This window comes from Morone saxatilis, unplaced genomic scaffold (assembly GCF_004916995.1).
Source record: "Morone saxatilis isolate NCDOM2014 unplaced genomic scaffold, NCSU_SB_2.0 Contig8, whole genome shotgun sequence".
Classification (NCBI taxonomy): domain Eukaryota; kingdom Metazoa; phylum Chordata; class Actinopteri; family Moronidae; genus Morone; species Morone saxatilis.
The window spans coordinates 1,863,971-1,876,482 of record NW_023340257.1 but is presented as its reverse complement, the minus strand read 5'-3'; the positions used below and the strand labels follow the sequence as shown (position 1 = coordinate 1,876,482).

The window sequence follows — 12,512 nt, the reverse complement described above, 5'->3', positions numbered from 1 at the left end:
ACTCGGGGACTTCTAGTGATCAAGACTGTAAATATCTGCTGAAGTTCTCCTTTAACATAACACGGATCCCTTAAAGGATAATTCTGGTTTATAACAACTTGGGCCTCATTTTCATACTTTAGGTAAGTCACTTTTATCAGTTATGAAAACAATGTACTCAACAAATGACTTTAAAATTTAGAAACACAGCAGTGGAAAAATTCAGATGGGTAAAGAAACACAAGTGATAAGATGACTAGACAGGGTGTCAATAAGGCAACAGTTTAGTCCGATTATCGAAACCACTCTGTTTAAAGGTAAAAACAAAAATGGTTGACAATGGTCACAATACCAAAAAACCGTGTGCATGCACAAGAACAGTAAGTGGTTTAGGCAGGGTGTCTGCTTGTGTTTCTTGTCTGATTTCTTTTTAGCAGTCAGATACTGATCGTACTTTCTGGTAAAACTATTTACTAGTATCAATATTTCCAAATTACCACTATCTAAATTACAACTTATCTTCTTGTTAACTTCCCATTACTTTTCTGCTGATTGTATGCCAATATCAATGTGTTTGTGATAAGCTAGGATTATCTGATAACACCGGCCTAGACGATGCATATGTTGAGTTCTACTGAATTCTTAATAATTAAGAAACATATGCAGAAATCAGATGAACCCAAATTTCTAGATAACTCTTACTAGAGAGAGAATTCTTGTCTTCGCTGACCTTCAGTGGTTTAACTTTTCACCTGGCTGCAGGTGGAACTCAAAGTCCAGGACCCAATGACATCACTGTTGGTTGTGGTTACACTTTCAACAGAGCGCATTTCTGACCACACCCAGTGATGCTGGGTGAAACTGACTTGAAGCTAGCTAAACACTTATTTTTCAGTCTAGTGTTAAGTTACACTTTGACTTTTTGGGTGTGAAAATGGTCAAAAGTAACTTAATAATTGAATATTAGGGAAGTCCCTCACCAAAGAGGGGAGGTGACACTCGCAATGCCACCTATCTGAGTTTGTGTTTCTCTTTTTTTCTCTCTTTTTTCTTAAATCCCTGAACCTCATCCATACTTCATTCTACAGAGGCAGAAAAGGACAGGCAGGAGAGCAGAATAGGGGGAAAGGAGTGAAGGCTGCAAAGAAAAACAGAGAAAACAACAGAAGAAAAGAGGAGGAAAAGGTGCTCATGGTTCATTTGATGTACAGCGGGCTGAAACCAAGGGTTGTGTTTTTCTAAGCGCTTCACGGGCAGACCACCTGTGAGCCCTTAGATATTAATAGATATGAAAAAAGGTGTGTGTGTGGCTAACCTAGCTGAGAAGCTCCCATTAGTTTGATATTACTATGCTGGAACGCCAGCTTTTAACAGGGAAAAACTCGCCTGCCTTTAAAGTCCTGCCGACACACAAGGGGCAGGCACCGTAGCGGTCAAGTTCACAAAGCGTGACTGTTCTCGAGGCAGAGCTCCAGGCTTGTTCTTTCATCACCTTAAGTGGAAAACACACTACTTAACTCTGTTTTTATGGAGCATTTACATATTTGCACACTTCCTGCTGGAATTGTTTAAAAGAGGAGAGAGAGGGGTTTTATTTTGTCATATGCCAGAAGGCTGTCGAATGGGTACACCACAGGATGAAGAGGCTGCATGAGGAGGTGAAAACGTTAAGGAAGCCTCTGTTCCTGATACACCTGAAACATTTCATCCACCAAAGCCACATGCCCAATTTACTGCCACTAATCCAAATTCCCAGTGAGTCCTAATACTTTTACTTTGATTTCTTTCTATGGTTTTCCAACATGGGACAAACATGTTCTCACAGCAGCTTAGAGAGAACTTTAACACCAGGCCCTCTTTTGATGGCATGTTTAAAAAGCCCCAAAACAAATTGCTCCCATCCACAATCTCCTGATAAAGAATTTGGGACTGTGATCAGCACTTAATCCCCTTTCTGAGCAAACAGGCAGACACTGAGGCTGGAGAGGTAAGCTCCTTGCATTTACATGGCCTCTTTTAAACTTCTCAGACTTCAGTTCAGTTGTGTTAACTAATGAAATCCCTTTAAACATTCACAGCCGCTGGTCATAGGTACGATTTCACAGTGCTCTGATTGTCCATTGATTTGAAAGAAGAAGAAAAAAATGTAAGGGAGCTGTGTGTGGCTGCATGAGAAAGTCCTATTAATTAGAATTTAGGTTTTTGCACAATGCCTACAATTTCTGAATTGCACAATCATGATTTCTTGATTAAAACGTTGGCAAACAATGTCTTGTTGCTCCCTGTCAAACTAACAATGCCAAGGGCCATCTGGCAAATTAGCTCACAATCGTGAGTCACAAACAGTAATGTAAACTGCAACGTGGACATGCGTGCAAACTGAGTAGCTGGAAGGTTTACCGGTCATGACAGCCAGGCAACTTTTTCTTAATAAAAAGAAGAATGCAAAATAATGACAACCTTGTAAGTACTGATACAGAATGCTCTGCCTATTATTTCCTTCATTTGTCTTTCTAGCAGCTGGGGCAAAGGATGTTGGCACAGCTGTTTATCCATTGATCAAATATTTTGGTCCACAGCAGAATCTCTCGACATTAAGTGGCCACATTGCAATGAAATTTCTGGTGTATAGGAGGATAAGTGTCACAATCCTAATGTTTGGATGACCTCCCGACCTTTCTTCTAGTGCTAAAAATCTCACTGGAATGTAAGTAATGTCAAAATAAAATGGGTCATAGTATTTACATGTTCCCCAGAGGATGAACCCATTTCTTGGACTTTTGAAGCTTTACATAGCACCGCCCTCAGACCAAAAGGTTGTTACGGGGTGCACACGCCTTTTCAGGCTTTGGTGGGCTTCCGCATTTTTGGGCCCACAGTGCATGAGCACTAGAGTCCTACTCTGGCAGAGTTGTCTTGATTTCCTGAAAACATGAATGGCATGAAATGATCTGCTTCTAACTTCTGTTGTAGATTTTCACATTTTTATTTGACTGAATGGAAACATTTCAAGGTGTTTGTGATGCCAAAAAGTATTTTTGGTCCAGTGTGCGTCATCTGTTCCTGCAATACCAAATGTGGCTACAATACATGATATTTCATGATATTATTGTGTTTAATTTGTGTAAAGACAATCAAAAATGAGATCAAGATTTTCAGTCCAGGTCACATATCTCTCAAATTACTTCCCATGGACACTGCCACCAGTACAAACAAACCAGTGCTCAACTCATGGGAACAAGAAATTCCGCAACTTAGCTCTTCCCCACCAATCCACCCACCTACACACATACCGTAAGAAAGTTACAAATGACCTGCGTGTTACCGCACTGTGTGGGCCGTGAATGACTCCACACTGCTGAGGTGTCTGGTGTGTTGGTGAGTGTCGGGCATGTGGGGAGCTGGGGTGAGTCTTTCTCAGCCAAGCTTTCCAGAGGCCCTGAGTCATGGTCACTGGCCGATCCAATTACTCTTCTTAGCTCTGGCCATGTAACCACTTATCACTTTTTTCCAGCTGAATCTGTTCTTTATTTTACGTTCTTGTTTTCCTGAAGCTTCATCTCGACTGAGTTACACTAAACTACTGTAAGTAATCTGCCTTCAATATTCAGTATCTTTACCATGTGGCTGTTTTATGAAATGTGTTTATTCAGTGTTTCTTGCTCTCATCAAATGGATCTTATCACCTCTTGGACTAGGGTGCACATGGGGATCTCTTTGTTGAGGCTGTGAATTACACTTTTTATGAGCAGCAGACATCTCTAACATTTCATAGGTTTAGCTGTCTTTATGATAATCACAGTCAGATAGTCTAGCAGTGCATCCTTTTGTAACACCAATGTTTTTTATCTAGCTCTAATGCTGTTAGTGCAATTACAGAAAACCACAAAGGCCAAACAACATTGCTTTTTAGGGCTGTTCATCACTTCTTGCAAGTCCTGGTTTAACTTGCAGAAGTGTATTATTAGTTCATTTTTTCTTGTTAATATGTTGTGTTTGAATAACTGAATTGTTAAAATTGTTGACAGATGAATGGACGTTGGCGGGCCTTAACTTTGCGAGACAGCTGGACTCCGGAAGACTCTGGAAGAGCTACAGGCAGCTACTGGGTAGGGTGACGCAGTAAGAAGACACTGATCGTATATATATATATATATATATATACACACACACACACATATATATACATATACATACACATACACATACACACACACACAACATATATAGATATATATTAACTTTGGCATTGACAGTGTTATTGTGGACCACACAACAACTCATGAGGTGGGGATGTGGATGGGGTAGCCTTTAGTAGCCTATAAAGTTATGTAATTATTATTCCGCTTTTTTGCTGAATTATACATTTTCCTTGTGCTCTAGAAGCAAAGGAATGGCTACCAGTCCATGTCTTGTGCTAAATGGTCATCCAAAAATAAAGATATTTCCATAACTTCTTAATCCTAAATCCTAAATCCTAAGGGACCTCACTTAAACAGCAGGAGACAACATAATGCCCACAGGTGGATCCTTATCACAAAAAATGGCCAATACCTGGTTTTATGTATATTCTTGGTCTATGTCTTTGCTGGCATGGGCAGTGACTTCTTTGACAAAGACTGTCACTAAAAAGTTATGATCAATGTTAAAACATTCCCCAAAATTACAATAGACTAAGTAAAGTTCAAAGTCAAAGAAACAACCCATCTTATCCCAGTCAAAATACTGAAAACAGCAGGACAGAGAGCCTTGCAGATTGGCTGTTGTAAATCACATCAGACCCAGCTGAGAGTGCTAATTACTATCTTGGTGTGAAGACACAACTCAATCCATGCTAAATGTGAGGCTATAAATGTGTGGCCGAGAGAAGCTCCTTGTGTGCGGGAATTCCCCTCGTGTTCAACATGTGCGTGTGGGTCCAGGGTTTTTCGGCGATGGCCTGGTTTCTTTCACACATCAGTAAGATGGAGAGACAGAGTTATTACACTATGGAGAGCTGCCTTCACGGCACAGCTGCCTCAATGGTCAGGCTCAACGGGCCAGGCTATTCATTAGACCGGCCTGTTACTAAACCAGGGATATGGTTTATGGGACAGTTCCGTGTGGGGAGAGATTCAGTCTTGATTCATCTGCCATTACTCCTGGCTTTGATGGGGTATTCAAAACTTCCATTTTCAGAACATTTAGACGGCTGCAGAAAAATTAAGTTCTGATACTGTGGTAGCCTGCTGTGTTTTATGAGACTGAAAAAGGTAATGAAAGAGATTCTTCACAGAACAAGGGTGGAAGTATATTGTACCTGCATCCAGTTTAAATACAATTTATTTGACTGATGATGGTTAAAGTACAAGCAGCACGATAGCTGACTAATTCAGTTTTACTACTTGCAGACATCAGTTCTAAGCATGTGGAACATCAATGCCTGACATCAAGTACACAATGTTATGTGTTTAAGAGAAGCTGCCCAAGCCCACAATTCTGAAAAGTAAGCATTACTGTACCTGTTCACTGTGGCGGTAACCAGTAACCAAATACATTTACAGTAACACTGGAATATTTTTGAGGTTGCTGGTATTGATATAGTATTAAGTGTGCTCATTGTTCTGCTACTTCATACTTATATACTATACTATACTATACTATACACTCTACATTTTAGAGTAGTTACAAGTTACTTTGCAGATCAATGCCCCCTTCACACCTGCACCTCTTAAAGTAAATGTGACAGCAATTTAACATGTCTGTTTTGTATCTAAATAAGTGCCTGAGTCACTTTTATGTCAAATGACAGCCCTCTTACTAGGTTTTGGAATTGAATGCAGCCATATTAAAATATTTTCATATTAAAGGCTTCAGCCGCACAAGGTCAAACATGCATGGAGGGAAATTAAATGTTCACCTTAAGATTGCTGTAGTTATTCTTTTTACAGTATCAGTATCAGTCAGTGTAATAAACTACAAAACACATTGTCATATTTAATGCTGAAATTTGGTTATTATTAGTGGTTATTATTTTATGTCCAAAAAAGTAGCAGCCTAACAAAAACAGAAATGCTGTATCTTATATCCTATATTATTCCCATGAAAGAAACATTTTAGCATTGATATATCTTGTAATTGCATCTTTACTAAAAAGAGTACCTTTACATTGACAACTATAAATCAAATCAAAATGAAGATTCAATGATTTTTTTTTTCACCTGAAAGGCAAAAGAGGTGTGAGTGTTTTTTTCCCCCCTGAGAAGTGTAGGAGGAGAGTTCTCAATGAATGTGCTCAATGTAATGTCTGCCAATTAAAGGGGAGAAGAAACTGTATGTAGCCTATGAGGCAAAACCCAGGGAAAAACAGTCCACGGTGCTGCTAGGTTATCGCTTATGTAATAACTGAAAGTGAGTCAAAAAGGTGTACATACACATCTTTAGGACAACAACTAATTCTTATATTCATTAGTGGAGGGCACTGTTTATACAGACTGCAGTCAGCAAAGTGGTGAAGACAAAGGAAAAGTGGAAAAGTGCCCCACATCGCCAGTGGAAACAAAGCCCTTGTGATCATTTTTCAAAATATGAGAGATTGTAATGAAACTGCTACTGTACTCAAAGTAGTTACAATTAGCTCAACAGTAAAATACTGCTTACACATTAATGCAACAGTAGCAATGATGTCATTTTAAATATATAATTCACTCTTAAATAAGCAATACTCCATAATGAATACTTTTAGTTTTGATACTTAAATGCATGTTCCTGATTTATTTATTTGGATCAAGTGAAGTTTTAAATGCAGGACTAAAACTTCTAATGAATATGTTTATATGGTGGTGTTGCTACTTTTACTAAATAAAAAGGGTCTGAATTATTTTTCCACCACTAGCAAAGCACTTGATCCTAATCAGACTCAGTAGGACTGTACAAAAAGAGAGAGAAAATAAAGAGCAGAGGGTAGTGACTTGCATGGTTGCTGGATCAATCACTCCATCTAGTGCCAGTCACAGTCAAAAGTAATGCACAAGTTGTTGGACAATATCTCTGCCATCAAAACATGAGTGTATTTTGACCTTGGCATTGTACCTAATAATCAAGTCAAGGATCGTTAAGGACAAGTGAAGAGGACGAGACGTGAAAGAAAACAAGCACACACACATTGCAGCTGTTAAAGAGAGCGCTTTGCCACTGCACTTCATCTGCGTCCCTCTAATTACACCACTAGGAATAGATCCACAGATCCACCGAAGCACCGCAAAGCGCCAGCCGCCACACCAAGAACTGGCGGCCACCGGTCTGCCCTCTGTAGAGCCTCCAACACACACAAGCCACTGGGGTTTCTTACATAACTCTTCCCAGCCAAAACTTCTGGGCTTTCCAGGCTCTGTTTGAGTCATATCATTGTTTCCTGCTAAGTCTATCTTTCTTGTTTCTGCCATGTTGAGCTTGACCACTGTGAAGGGAGGCTCAGTAGGGCTAGGAAGGTAGTTCAGTGAAAGCCACTTCCCCTAACTCCTTGGAAAGAGTTCACTTAGTGCCAGACCAATGAACCCGTCACTCAGGATTTGGGCTCTGATCAAATCAAGAGGCCTCTAATTATGGGACACTCCACAGCAGGCTGCTCAGAAATGAAAATGAATATAAGAATAAACAATGATGAAAGGAGCCCTGCAATCATAACAGTGGAAAAGAAGAGTTTCTACGCTTGTGTGAAGATTCATCCTAATCTCATTACACGCCCTAACTGCAATGAAAAAAAGGGGAAATCTGTGTTTTTTGGCTACACTTCTGGTGCTGTTTTCAGTTTTGATTTAAACATTTATTAGCCCTTCAGATTTGGCTCACGTTAAATGAGTCAGAAAGATTGTGTAAAGTGCACGGTGCCTTGTGGAAAGGGTCACAGGGGATTCTGTCGGCTTGCTGACTCAGCATTTACCAGTACACTGAAACTAAGTGCCACGTGTACTGCATTGTGCTATCTTGACGGTGCACATCTGTCGAAACCTAGCTTGGATGTTAAAGAGAAACAAAGTTGGAAAAAAAGACCTGAATGTCACTGGTCACACACTTTTTTGTGCAATTAAAGCCGACCAAAAAGACACCCCAGAACCTGCCATAGCATAGTCACTTTTACTGAACTAGAAACCTGAAAAATGAGAAACAATATTAATTTTCCTTTTAGCTCAGTTTTGGTCTCCAACAGCAAGCTTGTTAGGTGTTTGATTTTGTGCATAAGCAAATTGCTTCTTTTGTCTGTCCGCCAATTGGTGTTTGGCTGTTACCATAAAGGGGATCAACAAGTACGAAAGTAATGAAATACCCACTGTGTTTCACTGTTTCCATGCCTAGGGATAGTAACACAAAGAGGAGATTTTGTCCCAACTTTAGAGGATTTCAACTTAATTCAGCTAAGACTGCCAAAACATAATATTAGCTTAGTGGATTTTCATCCATCTCTGAGATAATGGTTGGGCTAGGAGGAGATCTAGAAATTGAAGAAATAATTATGCCTTGATTCTATCAGGCCCAGGCTACGTGATGTAGCGTCTGCCACGCTGTTTTGTTCAGTCTTCCATGTAGCTTCATGCCCCACCTGGGGTTTGTTTAATAACTTTTTGTTGATTATTGTGCTTTTTTACAGTGGGTAATTAGGATACATAGTTAAATTATTTCCTTTTTGTCTGTTTTTACCATTGGGAGTCTGCACATGGTGTTTTATTTACATCAGCGCTTCCGTTGGAATCACAAGCATTATCTAGAATTGAGCCCCAGCAGTCACACATACACTTAGACACCAACACAAGGATTGGTATCATGGTCCATTTCTACATTGGAGTGGGTTTTAAGAAATATGCGGTTTTTTTAATGCGTTTGTTGTTACAGACAGTGAAGTTGTACTTCCAATGGTTCTTTATACATTGCTGGTTTCTCACATGTAAGCGTAATTGTCTACAACAAAATAATTCATTTATTCAAAATGCCTTACTCAAGTTCCACATGTGTCTTGTTAGTAGTTTATAGCACACATTCAGCTTTACTCTTTCCTGGTAGCACTTTAGGTTTTAATGTTTCCTACAACTCTTGCATTCTAGTTCCTACTGAATGGACTATGACTTCTAGAGATGAAAACAGGTTGCTTTCATTGACGTGCTTTTAAGCAGGTTTTTGTCCCATAAACTGTACTGAACTGCTTGGTGTTTTGTACGTGATGTTTGGTGAGGTGAGGGTGGGGGTAGGTGGGGTCTAGAGAACCATGTCCTGTCTGTCTTTGCAATATCATCCTGTTCCTGCTCAGACAGTGCTGCTGAGTTTAGTCATAAGTCTAGGTAAGTGAAGGATTCTTGGGGCTTGGAGGTCATGGGGTGAGAGCCATCTCTCAGCAGCTCCTTTATTAACTGCACATGCACACACACACACACACACACACAGCATAAAACACATGAGGACACACGCTTGCACACATACACACCACGAAGTAACAGGACCATACACAAACTGACACACTGCACACACAGGACTTGACGAGATTGCCTGTTCACACTTACAAAGCATCTACTGTCCCTTTCTATTTGGGGTGGAGGTCAGCAATGCTAAGAAAACGGGAAAGGAGATGCCAAAGTAAAATAATGTGGTGAGAACGGAGCGTAAGATTTGGACATTTGGAGGTGGATTTCAGTACACAAACTCTAAAAAATTTACTTGAGTGGCAGCATGTCTATTGAATGACAGGGCACAGAGCCTGGTTGAACAGAAACTCCGGTGGAAATGGGTGAAAGAAGAAAACAAATAAACCCTACACTTCTGAGGTACTCCTTGCTCGTATCACATATACAGGGTATGTGTGAAACCCCCATAAATACAACAAGAACAAATATGTGTAGGTACTAAGAAACATGAAGTCAGAGGTTAAAATTATTACGGTTGTCCTGATTTTTTTAGCCCCCAATCTGTTTAGAGTCATTTAATATTCCCAATCCAATGCTTTTATTTGTTTAGTTTTAGTGCGCAGTGCACACATCAGATACATTAAAGCAATTCAATTGAATCCAATGTATATGCTTGATGACTGAATAGCTCTGCAATGCATCAAGAAAAAAAATGCCTACATCGTAGCAGTTGTTTTTAAATTTATTTTTTACACAATAAAGTATACAATAACAAACCCTCTGTAATATTAGTTGCCTTGTCGCTGTCTGGAGGAGGTTCTTCTTCGGAGAAGCCTTTGCCTGAGTTACCTGAATGAACGGTCTGTATTCTGTGTTTATTCCCATCGTCTGCCATCATTGTGGGGCTTTTGTTGCACTTGCAGTGGCATGTTCGAGCGCGGCTGTGTTATCTCTCCAACGCTCTCTCAGGTAAATAAAGCTCAAAACCGATCAGTTAAAAAATGCCTTAATTGGCACAGATACCGATTGTTGAGAAATGATTAATTATGGTGAATTTAAGGCGCTTTCATTTTCTGTTGAATCTGGTGAAAGTGTTTCTACTGCCTTATTTCATTGATTTCAAGGGGAATCTGACCAGGTGGCAGGCATAAAGAATAAATAGTCAATCTTCTCGTTGAGGCATCAGTGTTGAGACTCTTAAGTTACCAGTTAAAAACTCCTTGTAGTACTTTTAAATAGTCCAATACCTTATGCAAAAAGCATATTCGCTTTCAATTTGACTTTGACTAATGTTCACAGTACATCAGTACTGGGGGACTGCTTGGGAGAAGTTTCATAGAAAACACAGTCTGGAAGACTTGTCAAGCCTGAGGTAGAGATGTTCCGATACCATTTTTTCCCTCCCGATACCGATTCCGATACCAGTATGTTATAAACAAAAATATCATACTACGCCTGCATGACTGTGATATGATTATCATGCTGGGTAAGGCTGGCTCAGTTAAACCCTTTTGTAAAAAATGATAAATACAGCAAATTCAAGCATTTGATTTTTAAAAGAATAAAACAGTATAAAATTATAAAAAGCTTCAGAGTTTGCTGCTGCGGCTTGTCCTTGCTTTCCCTTTTTTGTTTTAGATAATTCGTGCGTGCTTTTAGGTTGAAGCGTCTTCAGGTGTTTCAATTAAATATCAGTTTGTGTGTAAAATGAGCAACACTCGTGCCACCCCTTGAGATTTTATCTTTGCACACGTTACATGTCGCAGTCTTACTGGTGGGAGATTCCAGTGTGAAATATTGCCACACCGCCGACATGATAGTGCTACTTAGCTTAGCTGTGTCTGTTGTGTCTGTGTCACGTGATCGATTCCTCCTCGTCCCTCTAAAACAGCAGCTGCAGGTTGCAGCACAGCGCCACTGTTTTAAGAGCGGCGGAGAAGACTGTACCAGAGCTTAACGGAGCTAACCGTAAATAGATTACTAATTTTATAAATGACGTGGTATCGGATGGTGCCTGGACTCCAGTACTCGCCGATACGATGCCAGCATTTTCGGCAGTATCGGAGCAATTTCCGATACTGGTATCGGAATCGGAACAACTCTAGTTATGTACTTCTCTGCAAAAAAGATTTTGGGACCACCTAAAGCACCTCCACTAGGAGTCACCAAAGCTTCACAGGGACTCACTAGGCCTTCTTGATTTTGATTTTGTGTAAGAACACTTAAAAATGTACACAGTAATATGCCTATATCTCAGCATTCTGGTCATTTCTGTGGAGAAGATTAAATTAAATAGACATTTTTAATGTTTAGATTATTATGTACGATATAAAGTAAAAGGAAGACAGCAAAGACCTAAACACAAGCTATATTCATAAAGCCTTCACTCTCTGATAAACAGCCTTGTCCTGCATTAGAAAAGTAGTTCAAACAACCACAGAGTTAATAAAACAACGGTGAAGTGTAAGGTAGGAGAAAACTCTGAATTAGTAAAAAAAAAAAAAGGAGCCTATGAAGTATGATTTTTAGAAATAAAAATCATTCTCAGATGAGACAATGCTTTTGTTCATGTCTACTGTGGTGCATCAAAATTCAAACAGGCCCTCAGTTTACACAAAAGAATGAGTTCATATTCCCTGTAAATTACCCAAAGTTTTTCCATTGGTATGGTCCTCAATTTGCGTGCACCTTTTTGCTAAGCCTCTGAAGAACAAGCTTTCCAGGAACAGGCAACAGTGTTCATTCTGGTAATGAAAACTGAGACAGAATATATTCGTCAAACAACCTTTGTCTCTGTGACAAAGGCAACACATTGACGGGGCCAAACAGACTTTATGGAACAAAAACTGTGAGTAAGTCTCCATGTAATATCTCTGACAAAACAAAACAAATTTTGAGATGAAATTCTAGGTATTCTTCTTGATAAATAAAGAGTAAATTAAATTACAGACTCATGATGACAACTAGACTAAACTGTGTCCAAGTGCTTCAGTCAAGTGTTTTCACTGTCTAAAAATTGACTGATAATAAGATAGAGATGACAAAAGCTCACATCTTATGTTTAGGCTAAATGAAACACTGACTAAATGAACACAGGCAAACCAGCATGTGGCCCATAGTGCACTTGTTCTTTATGTGGAGCATGTTCTGTAGGTAACACTG

The 12,512-nt window shown here is 39.6% G+C and overlaps 1 protein-coding gene across 1 annotated transcript in view; it reads right to left on the bottom strand.

Moving 5' to 3' along the window:
• Positions 1-12,512, bottom strand: part of bcas3 (BCAS3 microtubule associated cell migration factor) — a gene marked incomplete in the record, with an annotated part of 342,828 nt that overhangs the window by 277,265 nt on the left and 53,051 nt on the right.